Genomic DNA, 21,059 nt, shown 5'->3' with positions numbered 1-21,059 from the left:
ATTTACATTGGAATTAATGGAAGCTCCTTATGTAAGCCTTCCCACACACTGATAGGAAAAGTAGGCCTCTAACTCAGGACATGATTAATTCTTACATTTTATCCTGTACATTAAGAAGAATATCTGGTAACACTGGAATACTGGGTTGGCTACCAAATACAAGATTAAAAAAAAAAAAAAAAAAAACACACACAGATACAACTTTAACCTGTCAGTTTTCAATATTTTTAAACACATAAATGATTTATTTCCTGAATTACAATCACTTTTAATCTACTAAGGATTCAGTTGCCACAACATTAAATTCCAGGCGAGACAATCTAGAAAACACCACAGAAACTTGCTATAATACCATTCTAGACGTTGTCAAAAACAAACATACTGAATCATAGAAATTAGAGATGAAAAAGTCCTATGAGATTATCTAGCCTAATGCAGGATACTTCCCCAAAATTCATTCTCTAGTGCATTGCGCAGTTCAGTTTTAAAGGACACAATAATGAGTTTGCCTCATCTCCTATGGGACTGGACTGGACTTCAGAAGTCCTCAGTTCAATTTCTGGCCCTGCCATAGACCTCCTGTGTGACCTTGGGCTAGTCCCGTAACCCCTCTGTGCCTCAGTTATACCATCCGTAAAAAGAAACTCGCTCTTTAAAAAGTACTTTGAAATCTATGAATGACAAACGTTAAATTATTCATTAAAAATTAAATATTGTTGTTAGTCCCCTCAGACTGAATATTTGTGTTTCCTATTGGTTTTCTTCAAAAGGTAACAGCATGCTTGCCTCCATCTCCACCCCCACCCAAGTGAAAAGCCTTTCAGCTCTTTCTTGTCAATACAGTTCCTCTGGTCTCTCTCTGTTCTTTTGTACTATATCTGTCCTCACTGGTATTTGCAACACCTTCTGATTTGATAACAACTGTGAATTTGATTAATGATCTAGTATATCCCCTGTTTCTTTATTGAATAAGACCTAGCACTGATCTCTTGTTTTTCAATCCATGTGAGGAGGCTTAAAATCCATTCCAATTAGCCTGGATATAAGTAAAATTTCGAGGGAGATATCTTGTGTTCTCCTAAAGTATCACTTAAGTTTTTCTTTTGCATTATGCTGCCAATTATACAATCAAAATAAATTATTTATGGTGCAAGAGTCATTCAGAACATAAGACAACAGATGCACCAATCTATCACAAAAGGTTTCCATGTTCAACAACAAGAAGGCAGCTGCTATATTATCCATTACACAGCATACATGTTTTATTGCATGAGCTCATCTCACATTTAACAGAGAATGTAACCCCCGAGTCCAGTCCTGAAGCTTGTATAAATACCTGGAATAAAAAAATTCATATTACAACATAGTAAAACCAGAAATTATTCTCATTCCATTTGTTGTCATCTTTCTATCTAGCATTTAGCAGTAGTCTGAGTAGTCAGAGGTAACTAGAAAGCAAATCCCCTGAACAAGATTTCTAAACACAGTAGTGCAAGGCAGTAGCCACTGTGTAGCAAAGACTGGATGCTGTTAACCTTTAGGATACTAGCTCAACCTTGGGAACTAGCCAGTTCCTAAGGGTTTTGCAGAACCACAAGGAAGATTGAAAGAGGGTGGTTTCTGGCAGCTGAGTACTGACTGACCTGGGCTTCTCTCTGCTAGGAATGCCCCCATTTCCCTGGCCTCTCCCAATGCAGTTCAGTTCCTCCTACTGCTAGAAGGAACCATGCCCTCATAGGCGGAACTAGTAGCAGGGAAGCAGCATGTATGCAAAAAACACACCAGGTGCTGAGTGCAGTTGGAGATATTCTGTGCAAGGAGGCAGTTGGCCAGGAGGCATGCTGGGGGGAAAGGAAGGGAGTCACAAGAGAGTACTTTGTGGCAGGCTAGGGAAGTGGGAAGTAAACCCAAGAGAATGGCAGTGGAGCTCCTGCTAGTGTGTAACGTGGAAGTGAAGGCAGAGAGAGAGAGACTTGGCTTAGGTCAAATGCCTTATTCAGATTCCCATCTTTTAAAGGTTCTGAGTCCTCATGATGAGTGACTGAATCACACTTTTGGTAGAACATCTGTAGTGTGCATTTTAACTGAGGAACAGGTGATGATGGACCAGGCTACCTTAGGCATTCCCTCTGACGTACTACGGCACTTGCACCTAGCTGAGGTGCTTGAGCTCTTGGGCCTTTAGTGTAAATGGAGGGGGCTGGCAGCAGACAGAAGGAACCTCAGTCTCTGTGCATTGATCTTTGGCTCTGACAAAGTCTGGATTGCTGCCCTGCTGTGAAGCAGGGCCTCTCATTTCTCATGCTGCCGCCAAGTTGGGCTGGTTGGGGTAGCAGAGGGCTTAAAAAGACAGATTGTATTTAGGTCAGTTTGCAAATACAGTAGTTATTGCAATGACACTAACCCATTCAGAATTTAACTCCTGCCTGAAGATCCTCCTCCAAACAAACACCTACAGGGAACAGCCATCAGGAATGGATTAAGGCAGGGGTAGGCAACCTATGGCACACGTGCCGAAAGCGGCGTGCGAGCTGATTTTCAGTGGCACTCACACTGCCCGGGTCCTGGCCACCGGGATGGGGGGCTCTGCATTTTATTTTAAATGAAGCTTCTTAAACATTTTGAAACCTTATTTATTTTACATACAACAATAGTTTAGTTATATATTATAGAGACCTTCTAAAAAGGTTAAAATATATTACTGGCACCCGAAACCTTAAATTAGAGTGAATAAATGAAGACTTGGTGCACCACTTCTGAAAAGTTGCCAACCCCTGGATTAAGGCATTCCAGAGACCCCAGACAATCCATGCCATGCCTTGCCTCTGCTCCCCCATGGCTCCAGCTACCAATCCCACCCGGAGAGGCAGGAGCAGCAGGATAGAGGCCTTCTTCTCCCCTCTGGGAGTGGCAGCAGGTCCCCCTCCTAGGGTTTACTTTAGCATCTGGGGACATACTTGCTTGAGTTGGTGGGCTGGGCCCACTGATTCCTCTCTTCCTGCCACATGCAGCAGGGCTCTCAGGCACAGCAGACTGTGCAATGACCAACAGCACCACTAAGATGCATGGGGCAATTCCCTGCAGCAATAACTTTGAAAGGTGTGTTTTTGCCAACTCACTCATCACTGCACAGGTTACAACTGGGTCAGGTTTGCAAGCTTTTCCTCACAGCCATGAGGGCTGCAGACATTCATTAAAAAAAATAATAATAATAATGAAACTGAGAAGACGCTGATGTATCCATGTGATTCCAGGAACTGGGACCTTAGTTATGGGCCTATGCCACCTCCACCTTAATCCAACTCTGTATGGCACTTTTAATAACAAGGGTGAAGGGCTTTTAGAGCTATTATATTATTTAATAAAAGCAGGTGGGAGGGAGGAAATTATTTACTGAGACATAGCCATTCACCTTCCTGACCCCACGAATGGTATTTCATACCCCTTTGTGCTACCCTTTTTGTTTATTGGTCTGTTCTAGATTGCAAGTTGTTTGTGACAGGGGACTAAGGGCTTTCCCACATGGAAGAGCAATGCTCACTAGAAGGGTTTAATTTTTAACATGCACCAAACAGTACTACATTAACGTGCACTAGAGAACTTTTACTTCATGCCAGCTGTGACTACACAGGCCGTTAGCATGCAAACCGGTGGTGCACTTTAGAAATCATACCGTTCTAGTGTGCATTGCTGCGCCATGTAAACAAGTCTTTATATTTGCACAGCATCAATCACCAGAAACACATAATAATGCATAATATATAGCACAACACACACACACCCCTGCATTTTTGGCCAGACTCAGCCCTGGTGCAACTGCAATGGGAGTGACATCTATAGACCTACGCACAGTAAGGCTGAATTTGATGCAATTTGATATACCACAGACAGTGAATTCACTATTTTGCCTATTTAGTGTGTCGCTGATTTTTTCCCCCTTTGAAGTTACCAAGGAAACAATAGCATTTGGCTGAACAAGGCTTAGTAACATAAGTGAAGAAAAAAAATTATATATGCCACGCTTTGCTTTATTTCTCAATCTGTGTGATGCTGCTCCTCCTGCCCATGCAGATGGTATAACTAATATATGCCTTTTTCTTTTGAACTGATCCCCTTTTTCCATTCTCTGCTGGGTGACAGAAAAAGATGAAACAGTGGAAGCTGCTCAGAGACTATGGATACAAGGAAACAGAATGAAAATCCTAACAATGTGCAAAGTTCAGTTCTGGTGATATGTTCAGTGAAAGTGTTTGGGGGTGAAAATAATTATTTCACTATGGCCCAACCAGCAGCAGACCAATCATAGTTAATCTACATGACAGGATCAGGATCCATACCACATATGGACTGTGGAGAGGGCCTTATATGAGCTCCCTCCGACATAGCATGCAGATGGTTTGGAGAGACAAAAGCAGTGGTTCTTTTGGCCACTCCAACAGGGGGATGTGATGGCTGCAAGATGAACTACTGGAGCCTTCAGAGGCATTAGTTGCCATGGAACAGCACTGCTGCCACTCGATAGCTTTGGGGAGGATTGTGTCCCTACTGTCAAGCCCATTTAGTCAGTCTTTAACCACAGCAGAGGATTTTGCTATAAGATGCACTCCCAAAGTAACATTTTTGTAACAGCCTATCATAAGAAATCAAGAGACTGAAGACACAGTTGCTTTAGATGAAGTGATTCCAATTTAAACTCCACCTTGTTGTTGCTCTCTAATTGCAATCTTTTTTCCTAACACCAAAACTTCACTGGAGAGCAGATTCGGAAGGACAACTCAGACACTTAGGAGAATTTTAGCATTTTAAAAACAAAACAAAACAACCCAAACAAAAGACTGGCATCATATGATAATGCAACAGGGTTTCTAACTACTGACACATGTATCAACATGGCTTGTCGTGGAACAAGATCCTGCCCCCGTTAACATCAATGGCCCAGTAATTCCCATCGACTTCAATGGCGCCAGGATTTCACTCCAGGTCCTTTTAACTGGTACCAGAGATTTATCCTCCCAACAATGATAAACTCTGCTAGTCCCCAGTTCACCAGAGCTGCCTCTTCAACTGTTCACACTTTAACTCACACTGGAGTGGAGCTACTCTGAATGTGTGCTGGGGTTTAGAGCAGGGCAAGATGTAGGCCTAGGCAAGGTCTAAGTCTGCTGAACTGGGACAGTTACCTAAGAAAGTTGGGCTCCATTGTTTTAAGGAGAGCCTGGGGAATGGTATTTACCTTTCCCTTTAAAGGAGTTCAAGATATATGCATGAAAAACCCTATTTTAAGTTTGAAGTGTTGAAAAAAAAAAAAAAAGAGGGGGGAGAAATAAGTGCTACCCCTCCCCTCACAGAAATTAACAAGGATGTCAGCCTGCTTAGGAAAGCCTTCATGATAGTCTAGAAGCATCATAATCTATTAACACAGCATACAAATGGAGCACATCCCTATACACTCTTCTCTCCTACTCCACACACACACACACACACACACACACACACACGGGTGATGTTGGCAGTGTGGTATTAAGATTTTATAGGCATGAATTGAGACTGTCACATTCCTGAAGGGTGGAAAGCTACATGAGTTATGCAGGCAAAGCTAATAACACTTTATACTACATTGCATACTTTGATTTTTATTTTATTTTAAAACATTTTAAAGGGACATTTGTACTTTTCCCCATCCCTCCTTCTGTAAAGCTAGGAATTCTTAGTTTCATTGAATCCAGCTATAAGTGGAACAATTGGAATCTTATGAAATGTCTAAAAAAAGCTTATATGTAAAATTAATGTTGCAATTTCAAAGTCTGATCGCTCATGATTTGCCAAAGCTCGTCTATTTCCTGTTACAGGGGCTGGGGCAGGTGATGAGAAGCGAAACCCCAGTTTTCCAATGGTATAAATAACCATTTTTATTCCAGATGCATTAAAGTCAGCAGGGACTGATGAAAATTTACAGTGGGGTACTTAAGGAACTAGCTAAAGCAATCTTGAAACCATTTCTGATATTTGAAAACTCCTGGAGGAAGGGTCAGGTCCCAGAAGACTGGGCAAACATAGTACCTATCCTAGTCATTCTTCAGCACGGGGGGGATGGATTAGATAACCTCTCCAGCTCCTTCCCATGAATCGGTCATGTTATACCTATACAATAGCAAACAAATTCATAACAGCACTCACCTTCTGGTGTTCCTAGTCCTCTACTATTATGCACTATTACAAAATGATTTTTCTAACTCAAAACCATAGAGACCACAAAATCGATAAGATAGGTCTCCCTACTTGATACAAGGATGGTTCAGCCCTGGTGAGACTAAGAGGTGCAAGTTATTAATTATCCCATAGATAAGGCCCTACTTGAATTGTGGGATGATTTGTCACATAGTTGTAGCTGAATTGCTGACAAGGCATGGAAAATCATGGAAAAGTAATAATGGATCTTTATTAATTGCAGTAATTTGGAAAAGCGACAGAAGACCTATGTAAGAAAATTTTGCTGAAACGATATAAACACTCAAGTATTACGTTGTGCCTGGTAAATTTTTGATAACCAGACATTTTGCTGCACATTACTGTCATTAATGTGTGGGGCTGACAGCCCGAGCCCCAGCTGCTATCAGCTCTGATAAATAGGGTTCTACTGTACTAATGAGAAAAAGAGTATGTTGCAAATCCCCAAATCGTGAGCTGTACAAAGGAAGCTAATTAAAAATTGCAGTGAAAGCCTAATATTGAGGAATCTACAATTTCTGCAATATCGCAAATTAAGTAGGGCCTTACCCATAGATAAGTAATTTTGGGTGACATCCTGGCCTCATTAAACTCCATGAGGAAACTCCCATTGACTTCAATGGGGCCAGAATTTCAGGATTTGAGTTTATTACTCTTCCCAAGTGGATTTCTGTCCATTGATTGTTTTAACCATCCCCACCTTTTATACAAAAGAGTAGATATTAGAACCTAACTATGTCCTCTGGTCCTGGTCTGAATATTGCTCATCGTGTCCTCAGACCAATGCAATTTTAATGGGGGAACAGGGACAGGAGACACACCTGGGGACATTTTTGTGAAATGATTCTGGAGAAAACTAAAGGCAGCTGTCTGAAGCTACTCAGGGCTTTGGAATGCTGTCAATAGCTCTCACGTGCAATGGATTAGTGGGCAAAGTGCAGGTGAGACAGCAAAAGGAACAATATAAATGCGAGTTATCATGTGGATTTCAATCATCAATATACACCATACTCTCCTTATGGGAAGAATAAAGAAGATATGTGGATCTGCACAGCAATCATGAGTAATACTTGAAATCAGTGTGCCCCACTATGACACTATTGTGACAGCACTTACACTTCTTTTAAAAGAAGTTGTTCTTTTTGCTACAGCAGTAGCTATCTTGCAGATTCATAGTTTAAGGCCAGAAGGAACCAGAAGATCTAGTCTGACCTCCTGTATAGCATAGGTCATTAAATTACACCCAATATCTTTATATTGAACTCAATAACTTGAATTAAGACTAAAGCATTTCAGTCCTCAGGAGACTAAACTGTTCTCTGCCTGTGGCACACAACAGAAGAGACAGAGATGCCACCCATGCCTGATGCCTCCGCAGTGGCAGGGAACTGATTAGGTGAGACATGCCCAGATGATAACAGGTGACCTACACCCTATACTGCAGAAGGTGCCAATCCGATTTGAGGAAAATTCCTTTATGACCCCCAGTCTGGTGAGCCATATGACTCCTGAGCCTGGAAGCAAGACATACCAGCCAAACATCTTGAAAGAGGATTCTCTGTACTACCCCAGAGCACTGGTCCACCCCATTTAGTGACCCATCTCCAGCTGTGGCCAATCTCTGAAGCATCAGAGGAAGGTGACAAACAGAATACACCTAGCCAATTGTGCACCAAGGGAAACAGCTCCTACAGGTGACTGGCTGAAGCCCTGAAGCTTTTGATTTGATTACAGACATTATCTTAATGCAGAGCTGCAAGTGCTATGAACATGTTGAGGGCAATGCAGGCAATCCTGTTCTCCACATATCCTATGAACGAAGGGAATGAAGAGAGGGATTCACAAATTCCAAGGCCAGAAAGGAGCACCACAACCATTCAGCCAGACCCTTCCTCCCACCCCAGGCTGTAGAATTTCTTCCAGAAGCTGGAGTTTCATTATTACATGAAAAATCCTGCACTAGGGTATTTGTAAAATCACTTATTTTCTGTTACATGGAGGAAAAATCCCCTTTGAAAGTAACACATCATATTTGGAGTGTTATAATGTATGAAACAGTATTCCCAACACCAGTCCTCCTCAAAAAATGGTAATAGTAAGTTGCAGGTCATTTTAACATGGTTTAATTTTTTTCATTAACCATATAACATTGAAAAGCCACAACAACATCATGTAGGATAGCACAAAGTCATAGCTATTGGTGCGGTTATAAATAAACCCTTATGGCTAATTTTTCCAGTTATGTTACACAGAACAATAGGATTGAGAAATGTTAAAAGTTTTTATATTGAACATCTTCATTAATGCATAATGAAATGCTGAAATTCTATTCCACATAATGTATAAATGGAACTTGTATCCACACAAAATTGTCTTCAGTCCACTACCTCACCTATCAAAATTTCTATTCTGAGCTTACATGACAGAAGAAAGCGAGGGCAGTATATTTAAAAGGGAACTGTGAAGAAAAAACAAGCAGGTTGTGCTTTTTCCTTATGTGTAAAAGATGGGCCTGGCAAATTTGCAGTAATTCCTCCTTCTACCTCTTCCCCTGCTGGTTGTTTTACATTAGTAATACAGCTATTGTCTACTCTGAAAAACTATGGATGACTTGAGACAGTAGATTTAACTTCCTCATTCAGTTTTAGTTAGATTGTTAAAAACTCTCTTTTAGCTAACATAATTGTGGAAAAATGCTGTGTGTTAAGGAGGCAGGATACCACCTCATTTCAATTATGGGCTAAGAAAGTTACCAATCTACATTTCTGAATCATCCAATGATTCCTCCAACAAAAATGGAGACAATAAGAATTGATATTCCTAAAATGCATGAAAAAAAACCATTAAGAACTTTTCAGACCTCCTTTATACATCATGAAGTAGCAGAAGAGGGCTCATATCCATTTTTTCCCCTTTACGGTTCACCTTTAAAAAAGTAGTTCACATCATTTGTTTAAGTGGTGTTTGGTAACTACAACACTTTATCAGCAGACAGTAGGTTCTTCTCATGGGATGTTTACAGAGCTATTTGCATTATGATTCACCATCCACAATTGGATTTTGTTTAACCCTGCCAAAAAGTTTAAAAATAGTCCTCATAAACAGCCGTATCAGAACATTAATAGTTATGGAGATATACCTATCTCCTAGAACTGGAAGGGACCCCAAAAGGTCATCAAGTCCAGCCCCCTGCCTTCACTAGCCAGACTATGTACTGATTTTTTGCTCCAGATCCCTAGAGTGGCCTCCTCAGGGCTTGAGCTCACAACCCTGGGTTTAACATGCCAATGCTCAAACCACTGAGCTATCCACACCATCTTCATATTTCACATATATTAGAAGGTCTTCAACTTGAGAGTTTCCTTCTGTATAGATTTGGTACTTCTAAAGTGAGCCCTAAGTTTATTATAAATGAAAACTTACAAAACATTTTTACACAGCCAATCTCCTGAGGTTGGGGTTTTGGGTTTTTTTTTAAAACCACGATGGCCACTTGCACTAGCAGCATAGCTTTAGTCTTATGCTCAGATTCCATGGCAAGAGGTACAGTATAAGCACCTGAATGGAAAGGATAGGAGTGCACACACAAGCTCTTCCCCAGACCCTACTAGTAGGTGCTTACTGGTAACAGCAGCAGCAAATCTGAAGCTGAAGAGGCAGCTGAGTACCAGGGAGGAGACATTAGCACAAGCATGTCTGTTGCTGCTAAGATCCTTATAAACATCAATATGATGCACAAAAACCTGTATTTTTTTTTAAAGGAATTTAAAAAGGCAGGATTTACTTTGGGAGAACTGGGACATTTAGATTAGTCAGTTTCAGAAAGTCCAAATTGACAGTTTCTTTTAATTAATACTCATGGTACACCCGTGAGGTATCATCATACTTTTACAGATGTGGACACTAAGGACAGGTCCACCCTAGGAAATTAGGTTGCTATAACTACATCACTCAGGAGAGCGAATCCACACCCCTGAGCAATACAGTTAAACCAACCTAACTCCTAATGTAGACAATGCTAGGTTGACAGGAGAATTCTCCCGATGACCGACCGACCGACCTACCTACCACCTCTGTGAGGTAGAGTAGTGTCTTCACTGAAGTGCTACAGTGGTGCAGCTGCAGCAATGCCACTGTTGCAGTTTACGTGTAGACATGCCATTAGGCAGAGATCTCACAGAAGACTAATGAGCAGCTTGCTTTTAAGCAAGGGGAGCCCAGCTGCCCCTTCTCTGATAAAACATAAGGGAAACCACCTGCCTCCTCTCTCAGGCTTGGTGGAGCAGCATTTGCCAAAACTCCCTTTCACCTTTGGAACTGGAGGGGGAACTCTCACTGCATCTACTTTGAACACCGTAACTGCTTGGAGCTCAGGAATTCCTCCGTTTGCTTTTGAGAACAGCAAGATTTAGCAAAATAACTCCTGCACAGATGGATATGATTTGATTATGCATCCACATCTCCTCTCTTTTCATCAGATTACATATAGTTATGCCCAAGAGTTTGCATCAAAATTCATAAGGAAGCCTATGGAAAGATTTTAATGAAAATGAAAGTAACAAGTTGTAACGAGTTGTAGCTTTGATATTTTAGATAATTAAAAACATGTGTTTAAAAAAATTCACTTCCTGGCTCTGTCCTCCTATCGAACACCTTTACTGCACTGTTATAAAATGCCTTCATTTTTTAAAAAACCAAAAATGATTTATGGATTTTATCATCTATGCTGTAGTTCAGCATTTCTCACCCTTTGCAGGTTGGTGACCCCTTATTCAAAGTCAAAATTTTCATGATCCCACCTTATGTTTACTATAAGAGTTAGTGTCTCAGTGATAAAAATTATAAGCCTATATAATGTATTTGTTTCAGAAGTTGATAGAGAATCCTTGACCTTGATAGGTAAAGGGTGTGGGGGAATTGGGGAGTGATATTTTATTTGCTTTAGATAATAAAATGTTTAGTGCCTGGTGACCTCCTTGATTGCCTTTCATAAGGCACACAGGCCCCAGGTGTTGCAATCCATTGGCTGAGAAACACTACTTTAGCTAATAACTTAGGAATTGCGATACCATATCAAATTTCAGACTACTAGTTTCAGTTTCCTATCTCAGACAGTAGCAAGTACTTGATGCATCAGAGCAAGGTACCTCAATCCCATATTGACAACTATAGCATAATCTGCCCCTGCAGGAATTTTCTTCCTGGCCCTATCAATTAGTGGTTTGTTTATGCACTGAAGCATGAGGGGTTTTTAAAAGTTCTCTTTATTGTAGCTATTGATGTTATCCATATATTTAATCCTAGCTGAAGTCTAAGCTGTTTGCCTCAATGATATTATGTGACTAGGAGTCCAAAGGGTTAATACACTGCACAAGAGTGGATTCCTTTTGATCAATTTTAAAGCTGCTACCTTCAGGCAGTTGCTGTACCTTTCACATAGTTTGTTTACTTATACCATTTGTTATCCTCTATCATGTCCCTTCTTATTTACCTACTCTAAATTAAACAGCCCTAATTTTACAACTCTCCTCTCTCAGTGTAGAAGTCTTTCCAGGCCACTAATAATTTTTATCAGCCATCTTGTATTTTTACTTACTCTTGTTAAAATGGGGGTTGCTAAATTCAAAGGCAGAGTTGAGGGAATAGCATTGATTTAAGAGATGGTAAATATATTTCCACTCTACTTTTCTATCCCATTCTTTCTGCATCCTAACATTTTATTTGGGGTATGTTTGGTTTTTTGGACCATTGCTATGAACAGTGGATTTTGTTGAGTATCTACAGTAATACACAGGTGTTTTTCCTGAGGGTTGTTGGGTTCTAACTTAACTAATGTGTATGACTAGGTCAGATTGTTATTTGTATTGTTCATTACCTTGTGCTTGTCAACACTGAATTTCATCAGCATTGAGGGCTTATAACAAATAACTCTTCTAAAACAGCAGTCATGTAAATACAATATAAAACCAGGGGGAAAGTAAATTTTATGGGTAAAATCCCCACCCTGGACTCTTTATGCCAGGTTAAAGAGTTCTAAAAGCCTCATATGGCACAGGAATCCCCCAGCCCAGGAGGCAGCTGTGTCTGTCCTCCAAGGATTCTCTCACAAGCCCTGGGCTAAGGGCTATGCCACAGGTGAGGCTGAAGGGGTGTGTGTCGAGGACAGGGACACAGCACTGTGAAGATATTGCAGAATACTGAGGTGCCTAATGCAGCCCAAGGAGGCTGTAGTAACTCAGGGCTTGTCCACATGGAGGGGTAACATGCTCTACAGGGGTGCGATTTCTAAAGCACACCAGCACCCTGCACATTAATTGGTCTGTGTAGACAATGCTGATAAAGCACATTAGGGAACTTTTTGTGCTTAGTAGGGTACTGTTTCAAACACCACCACATTAAAGTGCACAACACATTAGTGTAGTTCAGAAATCACACCCCCATAGCATGCATTTACCCCACTGTAAAAGAGGCCTTAAATAGGCCTCCAGGGATCAACGGTGGCCTAAAGCCATCTTAACCACCCCCATGCCTGCAAGTTGTGTGCTGTGCCTCTTAAAAGTACAGCCCTGTAGAACCTGGGAAGCTCACAGTAATGGAGCTTATTTTCATATAACTTAGATGAAATACTTACAATATATACTGTTTAATTTTGAGTTTTTCCATGTATTTAAACAGACTGATAAGGAAATGTAACTTTTTTTTAAAAAACATCACAACCAAACAGGGTGGAGAGAAATCTACATTATGAAATCTGTGGCCAAAAGCAGATATAAGCATAAACAACAAGGAGTCTGGTGGCACCTTAAAGACTAACAGATTTATTTGGGCATAAGCTTTCGTGAGTAAAAACCTCACTTCTTCGGTTGCATCCGAAGAAGTGAGGTTTTTACTCACGAAACCTTATGCCCAAATAAATCTGTTAGTCTTTAAGGTGCCACCAGACTCCTTGTTGTTTTTGTAGATACAGACTAACACGGCTACCCCCTGATACTTGACAGATATAAGCATATATGCCAACAATGGAACAAATGGGTTCTTCTATTCACAGAGAAAACAGAAAATAAATGGTCATTCATAGAATATTGGGGTTGGAAGGGACCTCAGAAGGTCTAGTCCAACCCCCTGCTCAGAGCGCAGGGGAGCAGGGTCTGGAGATCTGGGGGCTGCCTGGCAAACCGTGAAGCTGCTGGGGCAACTCGGCTCTTTAGCTACACAGAGCTGAGGTGTCTGGGGGGAGCAGCAGCCGCTGCAGGGGAATCTGCCTGCAGCTCACAGCCTGCCAGAGCCAATGTAAGCAGGGGAGGGGAGGAGGGGGAGAGGAAGAGAAAGAGAAGAGGGAAGAGAGTATTTTCCCAGACATGTTCTGCTTTTTGGCAATTGCCCCCCCGGACAGGGATTTGAGTACCAAAAAGCCGGACATGTCTGGGAAAAGCCGGCCATATGGTAACCCTACTCAAACCACTGAGCTATCCCTTTAGTCCAGAACCCATTCAGTGAGCAGCTGCAGTCTGCTCCAAGACTCCTTGCTGCCCCCAGAATTTCTCCCTACCTTGGCCTTCCTTCAGACACTTGCTTACAGCCCCTCCCTGAGCTTACTTGACATCTGCTTCTCTCAGGGCCTTCCTGATACTCTCTAGTGACCAGAGGGATGGCAGAGTTCTTCCCTTCTCTCTCTGCAGTCCCCTCTTCATCTGGGCTTCTTTCCCCAGCTGGGCTTTATCTAGAGTTGAGCCTAGCTAACCCACCAGCTCCCACCAAGTACCTTAATTGAGCTCTCCTGCACCAGCTTACCTTTTAGTGCCAGTGTGAGGTTTAATCCTGTCACACTCTCACATCAAGTCACATTCTAACAGTAAGGGGACTACTTCAGTATCTTATTTAACTTACCCGTTTAAAGAAGTCTAACTCACATGTTCAAGTAAACTTTATTTTACTACAAAACACTTAAGTTTTGCATTTTGTCAGCCTCATACAAGCTTTCAATATACAGTAGAGACAAAAAGAACGAGGAGTACTTGTGGCACCTTAGAGGTTAACACATTTATTTGAGCATAAGGCTTAGTCTCTAAGGTGCCACAAGTACTATTCATTCTTTTTGCTGATACAGACTAACACAGCTACCATTCTGAAACCAGTAAAGAGACAGTACTTGTAAGCCAGCAGCCCTATTGCTCTAGGCATAAGTACTACTTTTAATCAGGGGACATGGGGCTCTGTGTATTTGCAAAAATGAAACAGGCTGTACTTAATGAGTCTGCAAGTCTGAAGTTTATGTAAATAGCTACTATCTCATAGAAAGTCTGGCTCAGTGCAGTACCAAAACAGCCCTTTGGATTAATAAAAGCTAACTGCCATCCTAAACAAAACCAAAACAAACAGCTAGGAGGAGTGCCTATTTTAGAGGATGGGACTCTTCACTGAACTCACAAAAAAGAGATCAGTTTTGATCTAATTGTTAAAACGTTTAATTTTGAGATCATATGTGCTGCCCGTAGCTGTCTGCCCCTTGGATAAAAGGTAGGAAGACACTTCCACTTAACTCATGAGTTGTACCTTGTTCTTCAGATGTTTGCATTGAAATCAATGGTTCTACCAGATGCTACAGAGGCAGAATCAAAGCAATAGGAAGTTCTCAATATGAGAGGCAGCACTTACTGCAGAAGTTCTACTCTTCCCAAAACTGTCATGAAGGGGGTAAGCAGGTGAAGAGAATGACACGTATGTATGCTACACCTCTGAGATCCAAACAGATCCTGTAGGAAGGGGGATGCATTCTTAAGGCAAGTTGCATGCTGCTCTTCAGTCAAAAATTATCTCTATCCCCTTCCAAATGCCCCAATATGCACAACTGCCATTGCTTCCTCATAGACATGTTGGAAGGGGAGAAAAACTTCACTCCCACAAGAAATTAGGGAGCAATAGATCAGAGTGAAAGAAAGATTCTAAGCCTCAGCCCCGTTTGACTACAATTCCAGCAGCAGCTCAAGACCTTGTGCTTTACCTAAACCGAGGCTAGCTGATGGTCTCCAAGTGGCCTGACTTATCCCAGAAACACTGTAGTGCTTCTGGGAGCTTGAATTTTTTTCTTCTGCAGTAAATACTACCTAATTAATAACACAGTAAAAAACACTAGCCCTATTTAAAGGCAATCCATCTGCTGGTACATTCTGAATTCAATAGTGTTATACATACTGGATTTGAATTGCTGTAATAAAGCTGTACAAAGATGATTGTGGGGGGGAAAATCATAACTGAATATTTATATGCAGTACTATTGAACGGTACAAATGATTAAAAATGTGTGATATACATGAAATGGGTACAGGAGGTAGGATATAAGCGTTAAAGTGACAATTTATTGACCTGTTTACCAAAGTAGCAAAATAGTTATGGGTTAATGTCTATTTCATATGCATACATAGTATACCTATGCAAAACCTGCTATGAATGAAACAAATTCAAAGTTAAAGAAGCTTTAAGACTTTAGAAATGACAAAACACACTTAAGACTTAGTGGACACTCAAAAATATACCACAAAAGAAAACACTACTCTGTAAAAATAATTAGTTTTTTTGTAAAGGTTTGTTATGATCAGTTAAACAAAACCTGGAATCTTTTAAAGTCTCCAAAAATCCCTTCATATTTCGTCTCGTGTAGGTTCTACAGTACTTTGTACAACTTGATGCAAAAAAAGTGACCCTCACAGTCAGTCAGCTAAACTTTGATATAACATACTGTTATATTGTATCCACTTTCAACATCAGCAACTTTTACTATTATGTGATTCACACATCAATTAATAGTTGATCATTTGCATGATACATTATTTATGAAACTGTTAGAAAACCAAAAGCAATTCACAGCCCATAAAGAGACTAACATTTTTAATTCTTTCCATACATTATACCGAACTGAATATTTTCCAAAGCACCAGAAACTCCACACTAAAAAAAGAGTACGATGGTCACCAAGTCAGTTTTATTTGTAAAATGACAAACATGCAATGAGCCACTTGCATTTCATTTTTTATTTTGTTGAAGTATTGTTGAAAAAGAGCTCCAAACCTGTCCATCACTTTTTAAAAAAGTCAGCATCTCTCCCATTGACTGACCATAATTTAACAGCACACAGCTAACCACTGAAGTGTAGTTGTAACCATTTTGATCCCAGGATATTCGACACACAAGCTGGACCAACTTCTGTAGCTGTACATATCTTTCAAATCACCATTAACAGTTTGGTTAGAAAGTGTTCATGTAGTACTACTTTGCCAATACACTTCCTACAGATCTAAAATTCTTATTCCTGTATACTGTACCATCTAAAAACAAAACATCTTTATTTGAAAAGAATAACATTAAAATGATTTGTATTGGAAATTGAAAATTAAGGTTTTCATCACCTCCTACACTACAGATATGGAAATTTCCAATGTTGCTGCTTCAAGTGAGAAGACAAACATCCAATCCATATTAAAATACCAAACTCCTTTGTTTGAGTATCAGATATATATTTAGGGCAATTTTCACCCGGAATGTGGAGTACCAGCGCAGACCCACTGTACCATTTAGGAGTTCCTAATGGAGGCACTTTGCCATCGGTACATTTACCTATATGAGGGTCAATATTTAGGGTGAAAAAGCAACGTTTCACATTTATGTATTTATTGCAAGCTTGTTTTCAGTAGAATCAGAAGTATGCCAGGGATATGGTCTCTCACTTACATTTAATGTTCTAATAGACTATCAGATGACAAAACTGATAGAGGCCAAAGTCGGAGGCTTGAAAGTTAAAGATTCATGACAGGAGATGCATAGGGAGGAAGGTTGGGTGAAGCATGTCTCTGTCTCTCTCTCTCTCTCCTCCTTCCCCAATCTGCTCTCCCCTCTTATACTCTGTATGTGCTTTGAGCAGCTCCCGGTTCTTAAAGCCCAAATACTGGTTCAGAGCCAGCGCTTCTCTACTAAAGAGTAAGCAAGAAACAGACTTCTACATATAGCATATAGGGTACATAGAGTCTATCCACCTTAAACCCTGCTACCGCCCTCCACCAGATGGCACAAAAGGCCAGGAAGAAGGCAAGGGGGCCCAATTACTTACATTTATGCAGATCCACTGGCCCCACACAACTAGCTAGAAGTTGCCATTCACCCAACAGACCCCTTTTTGGATTTCATGTTCCCTAGCCTCTCCACACTTCATCTGCATAGAGCTGATAACTCCAGCTTTGTGCAGGTGGAGTGAATTTTGCCCTTAGTACCTAATTGTACTAAAAAGAAGAAATTGGGCTAAATGGAAGAAATAAATGTAGCTTAGTTTTTGGTAAAGTGTAGAGAAAGCAACAAGCCAACTCCACTTAGCTCCATTGTGGAGTTAGGGGAACAATAATGCAAGTAGGTATTCCAGAAACAGCTGAGTCAGGGTGGAGTGCAGAACTACAGAATGTCTTATGGCCAAAACTAGTATAATTACTCTGAGGTCCAGACATGGCATACATGAGGCATAGCAGAGCCTTCCCATCTCCAAACTGGCTGTCTTGATCATTTCAACTATCTAGGAAGCATTTGATACAAAAAGGAAAACAAAATTTTAGCTAAAGGAGACTGAATTAACCACCATTTTAAAAAAATACCACAAAGCAAAAAAGTTCATTACTTTAAGTATATATGTATTCCTCAAACTTCCAATTTGTAACAAGGCCTGTACATATTATTTCTGTCAATTTAGACAGAATTTTGAAGACAATTTAGGTAGTAGACAACCAAAGGCATGTTTAAACACTTTTAAAGGCATTTTTAAAAAAACATACTAGAGTTTAAAATGGCTCAGATGTGTATGATGGGCTAATAACTAACAGCATCTTAAAATTTATTGACCATAAACAGTTCAAGCAGTGGTTCTCCCACTTTTTCCTTCTGTGAACACCTTTGTAGGAGAATAATCTGCTCCTTCACCTTCTCTTCCAACCGCTCTACTTCATCAGTGTTTTGTTCGGGAAGTGTTTCAACAAGAGCAGCATGAACCACTGGCTTAGAAAAATCATTTACAGTCTATTGAGTGAAACAGCCTTCTCAAGTGAATTCAGTAGAAATTATATCTTCAAATTTAAAATCATAAAGGCACTCAAAAAACCATGTGTACCTGCACAAAAAGTTGTCTTACAATGCACAACAAAACCCAAGAGTCATTTAGATGGCACTATTAAAAACTTTCTTCAAATAAAAAAATAGCACTTGCATGCATATAAGTAAATTCTATACACTAGATATGTTAATAAAAATAATCAACTGGTAAACCCCAATAAGGCAAGGACACAATTCTTTTCTAATGACTTTTTTGTTGCAACTCTTTTTGCTTCTTTACAACCATTTTTTTTCCAGATCTGTACATTAAATGCATTTTCCCACCTCAATAATTATATACATTATGATTTGCAATATTGCATACCTCATTACAATATGCAGAGACTATCTTCAGTCTCTTTCATTATATCCTGTCTTTATGCAGTACCATACCATACTTAACTTATAACATTGAAGGATGGACTATTTAAAGGCTTGGTATTACATTCATTTGAATGGAATCTCTGAAAAACTGCTTTCCAGACGTATGATTGGTTTGACAGAAGCAAAGTTACTGCCATTTTTTTTAATGTAGCCAATTAAAAAAATTCCACTTAAAATGTTTTTATATGAAGGAACACTTGCAGGGCATGAGTCTTCTCTTACCATAATTTCCTTGCTTTCTGGGTTCAAGTCACATACTTAAATGTTATCGGAACTCAGTTTCCTATACTCTGGAGCGGATCTGTTAAGAGAGCAAGTTACCCTCCCTCCCACAAAATAAGCTTTACATCTACACAACAACAGATAATTGTGGGAAACAGAAATGTTTGGAATGTATGAGTATAGAAGGTTCTGAATACTGTGTAACAAAAATGTTAAGTTAGCCATCAAGCATAGGTTAAACCGGGAGGGAGGAAGGGACAACACCACTTGTGTTCACACAGCTAGATGCGTGTATATAACATGGTATGCACCAGTGGTCCCCAACGCGGTGCCTGCGGGCACCATGACGCCCGCCGGGGCATTTATGTGCGCCCGCCTAGTGCTCAGCAGGGGAGAGAAGCCGCGGCCCCGTGCCTACCGGGGACAGAGAACTCCGGGGCTGCAGGCTGTCCCTGGCAGGCGCGAGGCTGTGGCTTCTCTGGGGGTGTAGGCTGCGGGCACTGGTGTTCTCTGTCCCCGGCAGGCGAGGGGCCGCAGCTTCTCTCCCCTGCTGAGCACTAGGCAGGCGCACATAAATGCCCCGGCGGGCGTCGTGGCGCCCGCAGGCACCGCGTTGGGGACCACTGGTGTATACCATGTTATATACACGCATCTAGCTGTGTGAACACAAGTGGTGTTGTCCCTTCCTCCCTCCCGGTTTAACCTATGCTTGATAGCTAACTTAACATTTTTGTTACACAGTATTCAGAACCGGTGCTCTGTGTCACCGGCAGGCGCGGGGCCCGCCTAGTGCCCAGCAGGGGAGAGAAGCCAGGTCCCCGCATCTGCTGGGGACAGAGTGCTGCGGGCGCCGGTGTTCTCTGTCCTTGCAGATTCTCTCAGGCTTCTCTCTGCACTGCCCAGAACTGCTGCCAAAAATAAGACAAAACAAAAAACTGCTCCGCCTCTGCACAATGGACTGAATGTTTATGATATTTATTTTGTAAAAACTCCTTAATTTCTCTTACAGGTAGATAAAAAAGAGCAAATTCACATGGTAAGGTGAAAGAGTAATTGCCGAATAATTTAATTAATACTTTTTACATGTAAAATTACCTTTTTTAATCTTATGGATTCATACATTATGTAATATTAAATATGATGTTTTTCATATTATTTAATGTACAAATACAAAATAAGCCTTGAAAAATTGTTGGCGCCCGCCACAGTCTTCTGAAAACATGAATGTGCTACTGGCCACAAAAAAGTTGGGGACCACTGGTATACACAAACTAACTAGAAGAGGTAGTACATAGAATAAGGACAAATACAATTAGGAAATTTTTTTCCAGCATAATGCATAGGAATTTAGCTATCATGTCTCCCCTGCAGCACAATGAAAATTATGAGGATAGATGTCTGCATGTATTGCTGATCTATTCTCCAAAATTCTACATGCTAAGTCTCCTAGTAACTTTTTTTTTTTTTTTTTTTTTTTTTTTAAAAGAGTTAATCTACATGCAGTTATTTATTTTTCAAGATACTAGTGGCAATTAGACCATATCAAATTATTCATCAAGTGTACCTTTCAGTTTTCCATGGATGGATATTCACAACTCAAACACAAACCTTTAAATATTAAGGTCATTTTGAGGTATATATATGAACTTAAAAAAAAATAAGAAAACGGAAAAAAAAAAGTCACATTCCCAAGCTGTATACCAAAGACCATACACTACCCTCAGTTGGCATTATGTATAGGACTCTACATTTCAACTGGGGAGTTAAGCTTACATAAAAGAAATTTGTATAAAAGCCAAGAACAATAGGGAGAAGATGGAACTGCAGACCATTACCAAGAGCAGCACAAATGAAGTTCTGTCACTTACTATTTAACATAACTCTTCAGAATTGGAGTGGCTTTAGAGAGTTAATTAAATTAGGCAAAGAGAATTTCTTCTATGTACAGAAGAAAGCCTTAACATACCTAAATTAAGTTTATAATTAACATATCTTCATGCATAACAAGGAGCTACATATTAAGATGGAGAGCAAAGAGGGGTCTGCAGTGGGATAAAACCAACAAGCATGAACTGCATAAAGATGCTTACACATTCTGTGTA

Source organism: Malaclemys terrapin, chromosome 11, assembly GCF_027887155.1.
Source record: "Malaclemys terrapin pileata isolate rMalTer1 chromosome 11, rMalTer1.hap1, whole genome shotgun sequence".
Classification (NCBI taxonomy): domain Eukaryota; kingdom Metazoa; phylum Chordata; order Testudines; family Emydidae; genus Malaclemys; species Malaclemys terrapin.
This window is presented reverse-complemented; position numbering follows the sequence as displayed.